Source organism: Dioscorea cayenensis, chromosome 5 (genome assembly GCF_009730915.1).
Source record: "Dioscorea cayenensis subsp. rotundata cultivar TDr96_F1 chromosome 5, TDr96_F1_v2_PseudoChromosome.rev07_lg8_w22 25.fasta, whole genome shotgun sequence".
Taxonomy (NCBI): Eukaryota; Viridiplantae; Streptophyta; class Magnoliopsida; order Dioscoreales; family Dioscoreaceae; genus Dioscorea; species Dioscorea cayenensis.
Window position 1 is genome coordinate 3,520,484 of NC_052475.1, and position 17,236 is coordinate 3,537,719.

Consider the following 17,236-nt stretch of genomic DNA (forward strand, 5'->3'; position numbering starts at 1 on the left):
CATTCACTCACAAAAGGGAAATAAAGGAGAGGGGAGTATAAAAATATATGCTTAAAAGAAGCACAAACATATATATATATATATATAAATCACTAATATTAGTAGATATTTATATATATATATATATATAACTTATTTACAAGCTATAAAAACAATGTAACATGGACTGATGGACAGCATAAGAAGCCTCTTGTGGATGCATTGCAAATAGAAAAAATGAAGGAATAGATTGGGTTTTTCTAAAAATATCATAAAAGTTTAAATTATTATTATTATTATTTTTTTAATAACTAGCTAGTGTTACAATACTTTGAATTGACTTTTTGACATGAACTTGTTTTTCAACATGCAAAGAATAATTTTCATGTTTCCATGCACAATGCTGGAGATCTAATTTTGAAATTGTATAGAATATTTGTCTATATAATAATAGTACAAGTGGTCCATTTTATTTTTTATTTTTTTTAAAGTTAAATAAATCACATACTTCAATTACGAAAAAAAATTACAATAAAAGATAAGAGTTAAAAAAAAGTGAGGCAGACTAAAAAAATATAAAATGATGAAAAAACCACTAGGGGAGTGTTTGGTTAACAGGATTGGAGTGGGAGTGGGAGTGGGAGGGGAGTGAATCCAAGCCTTTGTTTGGATGGTCATGAGTGGGAGTGAGAGAGGAGTGGATGAGGAGTGAGTGGGGAGTGAGTGAGGAGTGAGCAATCCCCCCAAAATGGGGGGATTGCTCGGGGGGATTGCTCCACTCCTCCCTCACTCCTTGGGATAATGACCAATTTGCCCTTTTATTTAATAATTAAAATAATAATTTAATTTAAATAATAATTAATTAATTAATTTTAACAATAATTATTAAATAAATAATAATAATTTAATTAAATATAATAATTAAGTTGATAATTTAATAATAATTAATAATTAAAATGGAATTATAATAACTAATAATTATAGTTAAATATTTATTTATAATAATTAATTAATAATATTTCTTCATTAATTAATTATTTATTATAGTTAATTAATTATTAATTAATTATTTTAAAAAATATAATTGATTATCAATTTGATATAATTATTTATTATAGTTAATTAATTACTAATGATATTAACAAAAAATTTGAAATATTTATTTATAACAATTAATTTATTTTTCAATTTACATAATATTCATTTGAATAAAAGGCGATAAATGTCATCTTATCATATTTACCTTCTTTACTTTCTCGATTCCCAATAAATTACACTCTCAATCCTTATCAACCAAACACATTCTTCATTCTCACTCCTACTCCACTTCCCTCATCTCACTCCTATTCCACTCCTCCCCAATCCACTCTTGACAACCAAACACTCCCTGCAAAGTGAGAGGTGGGAAAGACAAAACAATGACAATAAAAATGAACAACAAAAATAAACCCCTAATAAAAATGTAGAGAAGTTCTCTATCGTACATGTTGTTTTAGAACATTTATTTAGTGTATGTGGTGTATGTATGCTGAAATACTTGTGAAGTATGAAAATTAACACTAAGGCACCAATTTGGTTTTTACTGAATTATGTTTTTTTAATTATTGGTTTGGTATTAATTTCATTTTTAATTTCTTAATTGTGCTCTATCAATTTTTTTCAATCTCTCAAAAATTTTCATATAAATTATAATGCATTTTAGGATTTTTTTGTTGTAAAAAAATAAACCTACTACTCTATTTAAATAAAATTATGATAAATTCCATAGAGTTTATATAACCAATCAAAAATTCAATAAGAGAATATTAGAGCTCAATATAAAAAAATATACGAAAAGATATCCAATTTTTATATAAAAATTTTTTTAGTAAAAAATCACTCAAGCTTTTTCCATCTTGAAAGCGCTTTTAAAAATATCATCAAAAAAATATTTTTAAATGGTTCTAGTATAATTAGAATTTTTTTCTAAATATATTTATAAAAAAATCAAGTTCAAATGCTTTTCTATTCTGTTGTAAAAAAACTTTTCCCCAAGAAGCATGGAAAAAAATTCTGAAAAAAATAAATTTATTTTTGTAATATTTGCCCCCTAAAAACTTAAACCAACTACTTACCGCTCTATATTTGAGACAGTATATATATCTTTATCCAAACTAAGCTTTTATATACTTTTTGGAGGTTTTATCGAAATTTTTTTATTATTCAATATACTTATACTTTTTAAAAAGTATGTACAATGAAAAAAAAATTCCTAAGCAATTCCTTTACTTTACCAAACTTATAATTTTAGTTTTTTTTTTTACTTTAAATATAATTTATTTATTTATTTATTATTTTTAATTTAATCACATCACTTCCTATACCTTAAACTATAATTCTAATTAATCTTAAACTCTGAAAAACTGACATGACTAATTAAAAAGCTTTATCGTTTACATTAAGAGATTATAAAGAATAAATTTTAAAAAAATAAAAAAATATTATTTATATAATTATACTTAAAAAAATACAAAAAAATTATTGCTATTAATAACAAATTTTTTTTCAAAATTTTCATCAGTAAATAGAAAAAATTAAATAAAAATAAAATAAAATAAAATAAACAAGCGGGAGTGAGGGAGCGAGTGATCCAAGGAGGCCGCACGCCCCTTGGAAAGGCTTGTTCCACTAGGCGACAAAATCTACATCGAACCCGATGCCCAATACGTGGGGTCCACTGGGCTTAAGTCCAGTCGCACTCAGCTCGGTCAGGGGGCCCACATGAACAGGAAGCAAAGCGCAAAGTGGAGGCCCAGATAAATGGGGCCCAGTTCGGCTGACGTCATCGATACGGTACATTGTCCCGCGGGTCTCGGCTATCGAGGTTTATGGTCCCGAGGCCTGGCGTTTCAGGTGGGGCCACGTGTCAGATCCCCTCTCTCCCCACCACCCTAATGGGTTGCTCCCCTTTGCCCGGGAACAGAGGTTCAGGCGTGCAGCCTGGTGGGCCCCCACCCCCCACTCAACCCAACAAAAAGAACAGGCTTACGTCGGACGGCTTCCAGAATGAGCTCTTGTGTTTGGCCCATTGGGTTGTTTTCAAGTTGGGACAGATCCAGCGTAAACGAGTGGGCTCTGTAATATGATTAATTGACTGTGAATAATAATAATAAATAATAAAAATATTTAGGGCCAGACTGCAAAATAAAAAAAATATAGCATGATTATATTATTATGTAGAAAATGCAAATGATTATTATAAAAATTGTAATATATTTTATTATTATAGAATAAGTGTTTGGTTAACAAAATAAAAAAAAATTACGGAGAACGGTCTGTCGGCAACTAGACCGTTGGTGGTTTAGTGACCGGTTGTTGGGGGCCGGAGGGTGACCGGACCACTAATGAACCGCCGGTGTGTCATCGGAGGCTAGCGGTAGGCCTTCAGACTGCCGGTGGAACGGTGGCCAGTAAGTGAAGACCGACCGAACCATTGGTGGACCGCCGGCGTGTCACCGGAGCAGGAACAAAATCAGGACTTATTGATAGGGGGGCTGAGGGTAATAGATTATGATCAAGGGGTATAATGGTCATTACAGGTATTTGAAAGTTCATTGTTGCAGTTGAAGGGAAAGTTTGAATGGCTGTGATCTTATCCATTAAAGGGGTTTAGTGTAAGTTCGAGGCAAATGGAGAGAGCTCGGATTATGTTTGTGAAGAACGGTTAGGATTTGAAAATCAAAGAGAGTGCATAAGTTCGAGGCAGAAGAGAAAGTCTAGCATTGGGGGTTGGATTATGATTGTGTGGCCCAGATCTGATTAATCAAAGAGGTGCGTTTAAGTTCGAGGCAAGATTGACAAGTGGTTTGATGCACCGGGTTGCTGCACGTGGCTAGCTTAGTCACCTAGTTAGTTTCATTTTTGATTACCAAAGTTTCAGTCTATTTTAATTTAGTCATGTTTTTAGTTCAATGTTTTTCATGTTTTTTTCAGTTTTTTTCTTTTGAAGTCTTCTCTCTTGTATGAATTTTCAAGACTTGTAAAAGAGTTTTCTCAGTTGGAGTTGAATAGAAAACTTGTTCCTTTTGATGTCTAATTGCTCCCAGTAGACCCCATTTGGTTCCAAAATCAGCATCTTTGGAGGCTGTCCCGGTGGACCAGGTGGTCGGTGGCTAAATAAAAAGAGAGGTTTTTACTGATGTAGTGGAATATTTTTTTATATCATAATAAATATATTAGGCTATAATTTTATATTTTTAAAAATAAGTACTCATCGATCAATATGACATAATTTTTCGGAAAATGTTAAATTATGATATATTGTAAGAAATATCTCATAATTTTTGAGTCTATCCAAACAAAGCCCTTAATAATATAATTTTCTATAATAATAATAATAATAATGATAATAATAATAATAGTATGAATGTGATTGAGTATTTGGGTATTCAAGAACTAAGCATATCTTTTGTATTAAAAGCATATATGTGACTGGGTATTAGCGAGTATTAGTTATATTACTAAATTTTGATATTAAATATGAGGGCTGCACAAAGTGGATTGTTAATAGGGAAAAAATGGTTAGTTTTGTTAGTGCATTGAAGCAAATAGAAATAAATCCCAATTCATAAATTTAAAATTACAATTTAAGAGTTGTTATTTTGAAGTCGGAAAGCTAATATAAACGAATTTACTATTTTATCTTATCAATTTCTGGGTTATTAAAACTATTATACTATTATGTTGTCCTTACGTATATTTATTTATACATCGTCACAAAAACATGACATGCAATATGCAAATATCATATTTATTAATAAAGATTTTAAAATTTAAATTTGGATCAATTGCAAATGACAATATATATATATATATATATACATCCCTTTTAGTTAAACGGTTCAAATTAATTCAAAGAAGAAGAAGAAGCCATTGGAAATATATATATATATATATATATATACTTTTCCTTTATTTTTTAAATTTTTTTACAAATTTAAAATGTATCCATTTATTACACGTGTAGAAATATTAACAAATATTTTATGTAAACATTTATTTAATAAAGTATAATTAAATAAAAGGTAATTTTCGTTAAACAAATGAAAACTTCAATTTTAAAATTTAGTTTAAATTACTTTATAATTAAGTAAGATTGAGATAAATAGAAATTACGTATATAGCTTTAAATTCATTAACTTTATAAAAACATTATTTTGCATACTTTTACTTCAATTTACATAAACATATTTAAATTTAATTAGATTCTTTATTACATGTTTAACTACAATTAATCATAATTTGGCATAGAAAAAGGACAGTTTTCTCCCAAGCCATGTCAATGCCAATTTTAAATTATAAAAGCATTTTTTATTAAATAATAATGATGTTCAATTAAATGTTTTTATTAGAGTATACTCCTACTTTATTTTTCAAAATAAACTCATTAAAAATAAATTAAAAAATTTGTTCTTTCTCGCAAATATATAAATAAAAATAATAATAAAATTTCAAAAACATATATAATTATAAATAATATACGAAGAAATTATAACTCTGTCACATTTACCTCGTTAAAAAACATTAGAAGCAATAAATCAACATGAAACATTTAAATATTTTAAATTTAAATATAATAATAATAACAAATCTCTAATATGAATAAAAATTTGTTGTTTTAAATATAATAATAATATCTGATGTGAATACAAATTAAAAAAGCAAGTCTGAGAACCTGGGGGCCTATGCGTGAGGAAGCAATCTCGCTGAGCGAACTGGCCTCATATTCGACGAGATGGAGATCGAGCTCGGGGAGCCCAGCTCACCAGCTCAGACGGATGCACTCATGTAAAAAGCCCGATCTTACATGGGACCAAATGGTCATTATCATGTGAATACAAATTTGTACAACAAATTCTTATGATTGAATAAAAATATATAAAGTAAAAATATATAAACTAAATGATCAATTTTTTAACATATATATATATATATATATATATGAGTTATCACTTTCATAGGAAAAAAAAAACAATGTATATATATACAATATTTTTATTTCATTGGATCATCTGATGAGAAGATTACAACACGTAGTCAAAAGGCAATGCACAACAAAGATCAACAAGCACAAACGGCCATGCACACAAACACATTCAAAAAGAGACAAAAAGAAAAGAAAAAGACTAAACTCCTCAAACTCAGAGCTCCACCTTCTTTGACTTCTCCTCATCTTGTCCTTCTAATTCAGCTGTACTAGTTTTTGCAGCAATATCAACAAGCCTTGGACCTTTGATCTTCTCTAGCGCCAACTTTTTCAGTGTGACATGGAGCACACCATCATCCAACTTTGCCGAAATGGAGTCCAAGTCCACGTTCTCCGGCAACCTGAACTGCCTCCAGAACCGGCCATGAAGCCTCTCCACACAGTGCCATTGATCTTCCTTCTTCTCTTCTTCCCTCTTTCTCTCCCCCACTGATTCTTAATACTCTGTTTTTCCATTATCTCTATTTTTCAGCTCATCCTTCTTCAACCCTGCATTTATTATATATACATACTTAATTTCTTTTATTTAGATTTCTATAAATTTGAATTATATATTTAATTAAAATTATATATTTCAAAATTATTATAAATATTAACAAATGGATAGATAGTTTTGGGATACCAGGAACGTCGATGGTGATGAGATGGGCATCGGGGGTTTCCTTCCAATCAGCGCGGGCCGGAGAGACGGTGAGGACGTCGTCGCGGTCAAGGCCAAACGGGATGTGCTCCAGAACGCGGAAAGGATCCGAGAAAGGGTCGGACAGAAGGGCATCATGCCGATTCAGGAAAGGTGCTATGAGTGAAGCCGACGCCGGCGCGGCGAGAAATGGAACCAGCGCGCTGATCGCGAGGACGATGCCTAATGCTTGCTTCATAGATGGATTACTCACTTGATTGCTTGGTTGATGAAGATCTTGTTGGAATTGGGAATTGATCACTCGGTGTTCGATGAAGATGAAGGCGGTGGAACTAGGGTTTTTATAGAGGGATGAGAGGGTTTGGTTTGGGGATCGTCGAGGAAGTTCGAAGGTGGACGAGAAAGTTCGAGTTCAGGATGGAGAATGTCTAGAGGTTTCTTCATCTATTTATTGCACGAATCACGAGGCGTGATATTAATTAAATTTTGGGGGGTGATGGCTTTTGATGTTTATAAATTAGAGTAAGTTGTTTTTCCAGAAAATAATAATAATAATAATAATGAGAGTGTTTATTAATTAATTTTTATTTTTTTTGGATTTTTTTACACTGCTTTTAATTGGGATTGACCGGTTAAAAATCATGAACCATAAATTAAAATTATTTTCTATATTTCAGATGATTGCGGGTTCATGACTCTTATTAGAGGTAAACCCCTAATATTAATTACTCTAGACAATGTCGAAACAAGTGTGAATAAAAAATGACTAAGCAAACATAAAATTAATTTTTTTATTAATTTTTAAAAGAGCATATAAGTACATAATCGAGAGAGAATACAAAAAGTATTAAGAGAACTATTTTTATCATACTCATCAAACTCTCTCCTTTTTTATTATGCATGACTTAGTCGACGCTCTCGACTCCTTTGCTAAAAAGCAAATTGAAAAGACTCTTTAACTCGGTGATTGTGGTCTTCTTGTTGTGTTTTGTATCTTGACACATTGCATAACTCTCAAACTGTGGGCACTCTACATTTATGAGTTGCCTACTTTGATACATCTTTGTTTTTAATTCTTTGAAAGACTTGAATTTTTGTACTCTGTGAAATCTTCAGGCCTTTGACTTGTGAAACTCCTTAGGTCTTTGACTTTCTCTGTGTCTCAAGACTTCAAAGTTGCATTCATCATTTGTATGAAATATTTGGTGCCTCGATCTTCAATGCTTTTTGAGCATCGACCATCAAATCTTCAAGTCATGGCCTTCAACATAATAAGGTCATTAACTTGACAATTCTGACTTGCTTTTAAAATGATCTCAAACTACTCATGAACTTGATTTCGTTAACTCAAGTCATCAATTGAGCTCTCAATTCATCTTTGCAAATGAGACCTCACAATGGATTTCATTTTTGTTAGCACCTTTTTTTTTATTTTGACTCCAATGAGTGTTAAGAGACCTCAAGGTGAGCTCAAAGAGAAATTTTCATAAAAAAACTTTATTTACTTTTCCTTTCACTCTGATAAGGGCGTCGCTCTTTGGTTCTGACTGGGAATGGAAAAAGAGTAGAGGAGTAATGAAAATGAGGAGTGGAGGAGGATTGAGAATGAATGATGTGTTTGGTTGGTGAAAGGTATAAGAAGGTAGTTTATTGGGAATGGAAAAAGTAGAAAAAGAAATATGGTAAAAATGACCTTTATACCCTTATAAGAATAAATAACATTGTATATAACATAATATATTAAAAATAAAATAATACATATTTTTAAATAATAAAAAAATTGAAAAATTTTTGTTTTTACTTCTATTAAATATTAAATATTCTACTTTTTCCAATTATTTATTATTGAAATTAATAATAAAATGTAGAAAAATAGAATGTTAATACTTTTTTAATTATATTATTATATATGATATAACCTATTAAAATAAAAATAATACATATTTTTAAATAATAAAAGTGTTTAAAATATTGTTTCACTTCTATTAAATATTAAATATTCCACTTTTCCAATTATTTATTATTGAAATTAATAATAAAATGTAAAAAATAGAATGCTAATACGTTTTAATTATATTATTTAAGTATTGTTATTTCCTTTTATCATAATTAAAATTTTTAAATTATATTTTTCCACTTTTTACAATTATTTATTATAATTAAAAATGTTAATACTATTTAATAAAAAAATTAAGTATTGTGTTATTTTTTTAAGATTAATCCTAGACTAATGGTACAATATTTGTTCACCTAATTTCGCCCCATATAAGCTCAATCACAACTAATTCATTTACACTCTCTTGCATGAGAGAGTGCTCATGTGATTGCTTCAAAGAACCTATATATAAAGAAAACACCAAGGAAATTCAACCATCAATCCAAAGACATATATACAATTTCCTGCGGTGGCAACAATTTCTCATTTTCTTGACTTACCCATCAATTCAAAGACATATATCTCAAATAATGCCAACAAATTTCCTTTTATTTGCACATCTATCAAATTGGCAACACTCACAAAAACATAAACAAACATAAACAAAACAAATATAACCCAACCTACTTGGCATAATACGAAAGTAAAAATAATACATTCCAAATTCATTAGTTTGTAAACTTGTGGACACAAATTTCAAACACACAAAGTTTCAGCTTTTGATCATAGGTACTTCCAAACAAAATAGTAAAAATAATGGCATAGCCTAATATGGATTACACACTGGGAGGGTAAATGATAATCTTGATAGAAGTATGCGACAAAAGCGTAGCCTCTTGTTATCTTTAGCCAAAAACATGTAGGAGGAACAACGCCTCATCAACAAAAACCCATCAATCTCAAAAAAATTACTTGATTCAGTAATCTTCTCCTTTCTCGCAACTTCCGCCCGAGTAGCTTCAATGGCTCCTTTACGAGCCGCTCACGATTTACTTCATGTGTAGCGTTTCAAACGAATTGCCTTAAATCTCGGGTCTAATTATCTCCACAAAAATTTTTAGATTTTCGATATTTTTATCAAGTTATGGGTTTGCAGGAAGATTTTTTTCCTCTTTCGACGCGATCTTGAGATACTAGTCTCAGACCCCATAGGTGATGGAGCAAGAATAGGTTCCTGAGTGGGAATAAAATACTCATCACTTGGCATTTGGAAAAATCCTGCATCATCAGTCATTGTAATATTCTCATGGAGATACTGCTTTGCATCATCGCCAATATCCCCTCTTGAGGTGCCATGTGCTCTATCTTTTGCAAATACTGGAGCAAGGTCATTGAAGAAAAGGAAAAGCTTTTTCCATATAGGCCAGCTACTTTTATGGATCTATATTGCATTGGCAATTAAACAAAAGTTAGTAAACATATATAACAATTAAATAAATCTATACAATTGCCAAATAAAAAGACTTTTATACCTTAACATACTCGTCGTATGCACTTTTTTCACATTCAATGGTACATCTCTCATAATTCCAAACAAATCCACTTTTCTGTAATATATCGGCAATAGCCATAGTTTTGCTTCTAAACAATTTCACACGAGACTCAAAATTGGGCTGGGCCTTTAGTGTCGTATGCGGGATTTTTTTTCTTTCACCATTCTTCCTAAATGAGTAAGATACCGATTTCTAAATCCATTTTCTACCCTCCACACTGGATTTGTAGATAACTCAACGAAGGCATCAATAAGAGCTTTATCTTCCTCTACAATCCAATAGTGTTTATTTTGACCCCTACCCCTTGATTGTGAACTTGAATCCATACTAGATAAAAGCAATGAAAGCAATAAAAATAAATGTCAAGTGAACATATAATGCATTTTGCAAAAATAAAATAAAAATTCAGCTATAGTCAAGAACATTAAAAATATAATTCTTAATAAATGTTTCCAATATCAAAACTGAAACACAAGATTATAAAAAGACAAGCATCAATAGCAAATAATAGTATGTAGAAGCATCTGACATAGTACATCAATAGTAAATAATAAAATCAACTCGATCGCCACTCATTAAACATTTCCACATGCCATGTTAAACCTAAATTGTGTCCACTCATCCATTGGATCAACAAATGTAATGTTCTCAAAATCATCTTGGTGATTTTCATCTAAGATTAGATTGTCCACTTCATCTCCTCAGAGGGTCTTCGTCATCTCCCTTCTAATATAGTTATGTAACAAGCAACATGCATTAATGATACGCTTGCGTTGTCATCCCATAGAAACTTGGGCTTGATAGAATTTTTCCAACGACATTTTAATAGACCAAATGTTCTCTCTATCACATTTCTTGCACTAGCATGTTTCTTGAGGTGTAATTGGTTGATGTCCATCAGCCCATGAACTTAAGTGATACCGTTGTCCTCGAAATGGCACAAGAAAACCAAGGCAATTTGAGTATCTTGCATCCACTAAGTAATAGAAACCTTATGGAAGGAGAAATTTTTTGTTAGCTAATGGGTTTGTAGACCATTTTACTATTAAAACTTTAAAAACAATTAAAAATTTTATTTACCATTTGGAACCCTTAAACCATTGGCCTTCGTTACTGCATCTGTAAGAACTCGGCCGTCATGAGCTGATCCTTCCCAGCCAGACAAGACATATGTAAATTGCATGTCTTGGCTATATACACCGAGTACATTGGTGGTTATTTCAGATTTTCTCGATTTGAATCTAGGTCGATCAGATTTAGGCACGTTTACACGAATGTGTGTTCCATCTAAAGCTCAAAGACAATTCTATGTTGATTTAAAAAAAAAATGTTACATATAAAATACGAGTTAGGATAAACAAAAAAAATACAAATAAGCTATTACCTTAAACCATTTCCATCTAAAGTCATTGAATTTTTCGAGTACTCGGCTCAGCTTTTTCAATAGAACACCATGGCAAAGAATAACCGACTCTCAAAAACAAAGATGAAAAATGTCGACTAACCTGCCTCCGGATCGGACAAAATCAAATTTAATTATCTTATTCTTAACATGGTGTCCTATAATGTTTAAGAACATCGCGGTCATTTCTCAACCTCGAACATTTATTGTAGCCTCGTGAGGCCCCTAGTGGTAGTTAGCAATTGGCACAAGTTATGAAAACAATGACGTTCCATACATAATTTATCAATACACTGAATGTCACTTTCATAAACCACTCGATGAAGATATTCGTGTTGTTTTGCGGGCGCCTAGTTGATGTTGATGCAATATCACGCTCAATCATTCTATTTCTATGGTTGTGTTGCCTTGTTGCATATGTTGTGATCATGACGCTCAATATATAAAATGTAGCATATAATCATTATGCAATATTGTTGTAGTTCTTTGATCTTCCTCATCTCTAAAAAAATGACAATTATATGTACATTATTTCATTGAGTTAATATTTTTTTTTAAAATAACTAAATACAATTGCGTGAAGGCTTCATGAGCTATTAACACAACATTTATTGAGGGAAAAATAACTCCTTACCTCAATTTGAAAAAAATGCAAACAACTTAATAAATAATGTTATAATAAATGCAAAAGATTTAGTTTTTCGGAGAGGTATCATAGATCTCTACATATACACATTACGATAGCATGCAACACATAAATGATAGTCATGCTAAACAACTAGATTGGTTATAATAAATATGGTTAAGACAAATATTTTCCAATATAGAAAATTCATAGCAATGACTACATAACCCATCACATCATCCTTTTTTATAGTTACAGTGACATCCGAGACAAAAAGGTTATTAAATTGTCTGCATCACCCTTAATCGCTTAGTACACCATGCCAATGAAACCAAAAGGTAAATCACAACTATAACTTCGATCTAATCACAACACACACAATCAATAACAAGAACCAACCAACCAAAGTGGATACATAACCACCACCGAAAGGAAAAGTGGTATACAATGGCACAAATAGAACAATACCACCATCTTAAGTGCATTTTAATTATTCCACAAAAACATGGGGGCACAAATAAAACTCTAGATCAAAGCATAGAAGAGCGTGCAAATAAGAACATACTACATGAAATCTGAAATCATTTGTCACAACAAAGAAGCTTAAACCATCAATGATAAAAAGAACTCAATAGTTTCTACAAATATGAACTCTTTGTGAATTTTTATGCATGCATTAATCAAATCAAGCAAACAAAATTAGATCTTTTTGCAATAGGTAGCATCAATTCAAAACAAATGATAGATTTGGATGAAAGTGCAAACCTTGGCTTTGGAAATAACCTTAACAACAACCTCTACAGATGATGCTTCAAAGCAAACAAATCTTGGTCTTTTCAAATATGAAAAGGGTATCTCCAAAATTTAGGTTGACAACTAACTATGGGATGGAGAAAATACACAACATTCAAACTAACATTCAAACCTAACATCATTGCTAAAAATAGATTTACACATGTTGAGGAGAATTTATGAAGAATCAACATATTCATATATATTTCCCAACCAGTAATTCCTTTTCTCCACTGTATCTTTTCTATGTTCTTAGAGAACTTGCCGTAATGCTTGAGATCCACGGTCACTGCGATTGCTTGAGATCACGCCGGAATGAGATCTCTGCCGGAGTTGATGATGGAGTTCACCATTCTTCTTTTGCTTATCTGGGTCAAGACCTGCAATTTTTGGTCAAAATGAAATGATATGGTTTTTTAATGGGCAGAGTAGTGGGCCATTCTCAAGTCCAAGGATTGCTCAATTCTCCCATTTTCTTAAGGCATCATCAATCCTGATCCGTCTAATGTCATTACAATGCCATGCCTATACCATCCCACTGATGCACACCCAAACAAGGGTGTGCATGGATTTAGGAAGGTATAATCACTCAAAAATAGTCCCCTCGATTTTTCTCTCTCTGGTCCCTCTACTCAGGGGATGCTCCCGACTAGTCCCTTTACTTTTGTAAATATGTCCACTTGTTAAAGACTCCCTCAACCAGTCCCTTTACTTTTAAAAATATGCTCACTTAGAGGGACTAAGTGGGCACATTTCTAAAAGTAGAGGGACTGGTTAGGAGCATTTTCAACTAAGTGGGCACATTTTCAAAAATAGAGAGACTAGTCGGGAGCATTTCTGAGTAGAGGGGCCAAAAAAGAAAAGAGAGAAAAGTAGAGGGACTAACTAGGGTATTATACCATTTAGGAATGAATACCATTCCAAGGCTGGCAAACAAACAGCCCCTAAGTGTCAAAAGACCTCAAAGTGAGTGGAGAGATTTTTTATAAAAAATTTTTATTTACTCTTCTCTTCTCTTTATGAGTGTCAAAACGATCTCAAAATGAATTCAAAGAGAGATTTTTATAAATACTACTCCAATGAGTGTCAAAAGACCTCAAAGTGAGTTTCAAAGAATTTTATAAATTTTGTCTCTACCCCCAAGAGTGTCAAGACCTCAAGGTGGGTTTTGAAAAATTTTATAAATTTTTTCTCTCTACCCCCCAAAAGTGTCAAAACCTCATGGATTTTGGAGAAATTTTTATAAAATTTTGTCTCTACCCCAAGAGTGTCAAGATCTCAAGGTGGGTCTTGAAAAAAAAAAGTTTATAAAATTTTCTTTCTAATACCAATAGTATCAAGACCACAAGGTGGGTTTTGGAGAAATTTTATAGAATTTTCTCTCTACTCCCGTGAGTGCTCGAGATCTCAAGGTGGGTTTTGGAGAAATTTAATTTATAGAATTTTTCTCTACCCCCAAAGAGTGTCAAGACCTCAAGGTGAGTTTTGAGAAAACTTTTATAAAAATCCCCAAGAGTATCAAGACCTCAAAGTGAGTTTTGGAGAAATTTTATAGAATTTTCTCTCACCCCAGCAGATGTCAAGACCTCAATGTGGGTTTTGGAAAAAACTTAATAAAATTTTCTCTCTACCCCCAATAGTGTCAAGACTTCAAGGTGAGTTTTGGAAAAACTTTATAAAATTTTTCACTCTACGCGAGTATCAAGACCCTCAGGTGGGTTTTGGAGAAATTTTATAGAATTATCTCTAACCCTAGAGTTTCAAAGACCTCGAGTAAGCTTCAAGGAAATACTCGTAAAATTTTTCAAGAGGAGGTCCGTGAAATTACAAAAATACCCTCACGCATCAAGTTATTATTTTTCTCCCAATTTCATATTATAGCATCCCATGTCATTTTTCTATCAGCTCGATCTTTTTGTTTAAGAAAGTTCAAGATTTATTCAATCGGATCCTTTAAAACTTCACTTTTTCTATATGTCTCCCTACAAACAAATCCATCTTTGATAACTTTTGCAAATGAACCCGGATTTCCTACGTTTTTTTTCACTTCAGCCCTCGAACTATATATATATATATATATATTCTTTCCTTCTTCTCTAAACTTTCAATCGCATATCGCCAATTAAATCGTCATGATTGTCGTGCATGAGGCTCGAAGATCCTAGGGTAAACCTATAGGCTATGTAAATGACCACTGATTGGAAAAAGAAAATAGACTCGATCTGTTATCATTATACCCCATCATTTTTGCTTAAATCCCATACATGAAAGAGTTGTGTAAAGTTAGATTTAGGTTTTGCGAATGCAAATCAAGCAAAGAGAGAAAGGATAAAGGCATCTGTATGCACATAGGAAAGAGAAATAAAATGTGCAGACACTGTACAAAAGCACAATTGTATCTGCAAACGAGATAGAGAGCAGAAAACATGGCATGGCATGAGTATGCATGCTAATGAGGGATCGAATAATGGCATTAATTGAATGTAAAAAGAAAGAAATGGGTCCACGAAGATTCATGAGCTCATTTCACATTCGGATGATGGCTATATGAAACATGGGCAAGGATCTTTCATACATTCATACTAACAATGTTTCATGAAGCAATAGCATGACATGGCATGGATAAAAAGAAAGAAGCAGGACCCACTCAAAGGTTGCACTCATAACCCCATGATGATCATCCATACATCAAGTTTTATAAAACCATGCAATAAACAATATCTTGCTATATTGCATACATAAAAGTGACACCTCTTTCATAATTTTACTCAAGACTGATCGAGTTGCTTTCCTCGTCTCCTCCACGGCGTGCTTTATCAACCACCTCTCTCTCTTTTGATCTTCTCTGTCTTTCTTGTCATCTCCTCCCCTCTCTGTTCTCCCTTTTTTTTTCTTCAATCTCCTTCTTAGTTCTCTTTTCCTCTTTTTCTTTCTCCCAAAAACTCTCTCTCCTGTTCCCTAACTTTTTCCTTTCACCTCTCTGAACCCTCTTCTTCTTCTTCTCCTCAAAGCACTCTGTTCTTTCTTTTCCTTTCTTCTTCTTTTCCTATCTTTTTAATCTTCCACAATATCAAAACTCCTCCTTGGGAGTTTTTTAAAATTTCAATTCAATTTTTTTTAAATTTTAAACATTTTTTTAATTTTGAATTTTGGATTTCAAATTTTTTACTTTTATATAAAAAAATAATATATTCTCTTTTTCCTTGATATTTTCCCATGTGACAATTGGTGGCATGACATTTTATTTATTTATTTATTCATTTTGGCCCTCCCTATATCTTTTTATTTGATTCTTTTTTTCTTTTTTAAATTGATATTTTTTTATTAATATATTTTTATTCAAAGTCTATACAAACATTTTTATTTATTAATGAGTTGAGTTTCTAATGTGACAATGAAATTATGGTTTGCCAATAGAACGGCCATCTATTAACACTAGCATTATACAATATTTTGAGAAGGGAAAGTTATTTATTAGTGCTTGAAATTTTTTTGTTTACTTCAATAAGTTTTTTGACAAAATATTATTATCTGTAATCTCTCCTTTTATAAGTAGTTCCATTTCATCACTTTCGTTTTCTTTGGAAGTTCGAATTTTGTTTGATAAAGCGGATACACCAAAAACTAAAGATCAAAACTAAAAACTAAAGGTGATCCAAAAATAATAAATCCGAAGTACCAAAACCAAAGAGCAAAACTAAAAATTGGAAGTGATGTAAAAATAGTTTAATCAAGGTTATCTAGCCGTAGGGTTTAAAAGTAATTTTAGGAAAAAAGAGGGACTTCTAAAAGATTTGAAAAAATCAAAGGTCTTTTTGGACCAATAGTAAAGTTTTGACCTACGATAAATTAACTTTTAAAAAACAAAAAAATAGTTTTAAGTTAAATAAATAAAAATTATCCACTAACAAGTAAGGATCGTAGAAAAAAAAAATTGATAAAACTCTCAGTTTCATCCCTGTGACAGGTGGTCGTGAATTTGTCTTTTTTCTTTTTTTTGGACTTGAAAAAATTAAATTTTGGAGAGCTAATGTTTTGTAAAATAATTTGTGAAATTGTTCTTTGATTGGATTGTTAAGTATTTCATTTACAAGAGAGCTATTTTTTCATTGTATGGCAAACATTTTAATTTATTTCTTAGTATCTTTAAAACCAGAGTTCTATATCTTAAGTTAATTAAAGAAAGAATTATCATAATTAAACTCAATAACATTCACAAATTTGTTTGTACGTAGGGTGCTATATGAGAAAACATGATATATATATATATAATATATATAAATAATCATCTAATCACTGTAAATTTTCTCAGGTTGCCATAATGAATATGTAAAATTCTTGTTA

The 17,236-nt window shown here is 31.5% G+C and overlaps 1 pseudogene; it reads right to left on the bottom strand.

Moving 5' to 3' along the window:
- Positions 1-5,998: 5,998 nt before the first annotated feature.
- Positions 5,999-7,107, bottom strand: LOC120261787 (annotated as a pseudogene).
- Positions 7,108-17,236: the final 10,129 nt, after the last annotated feature.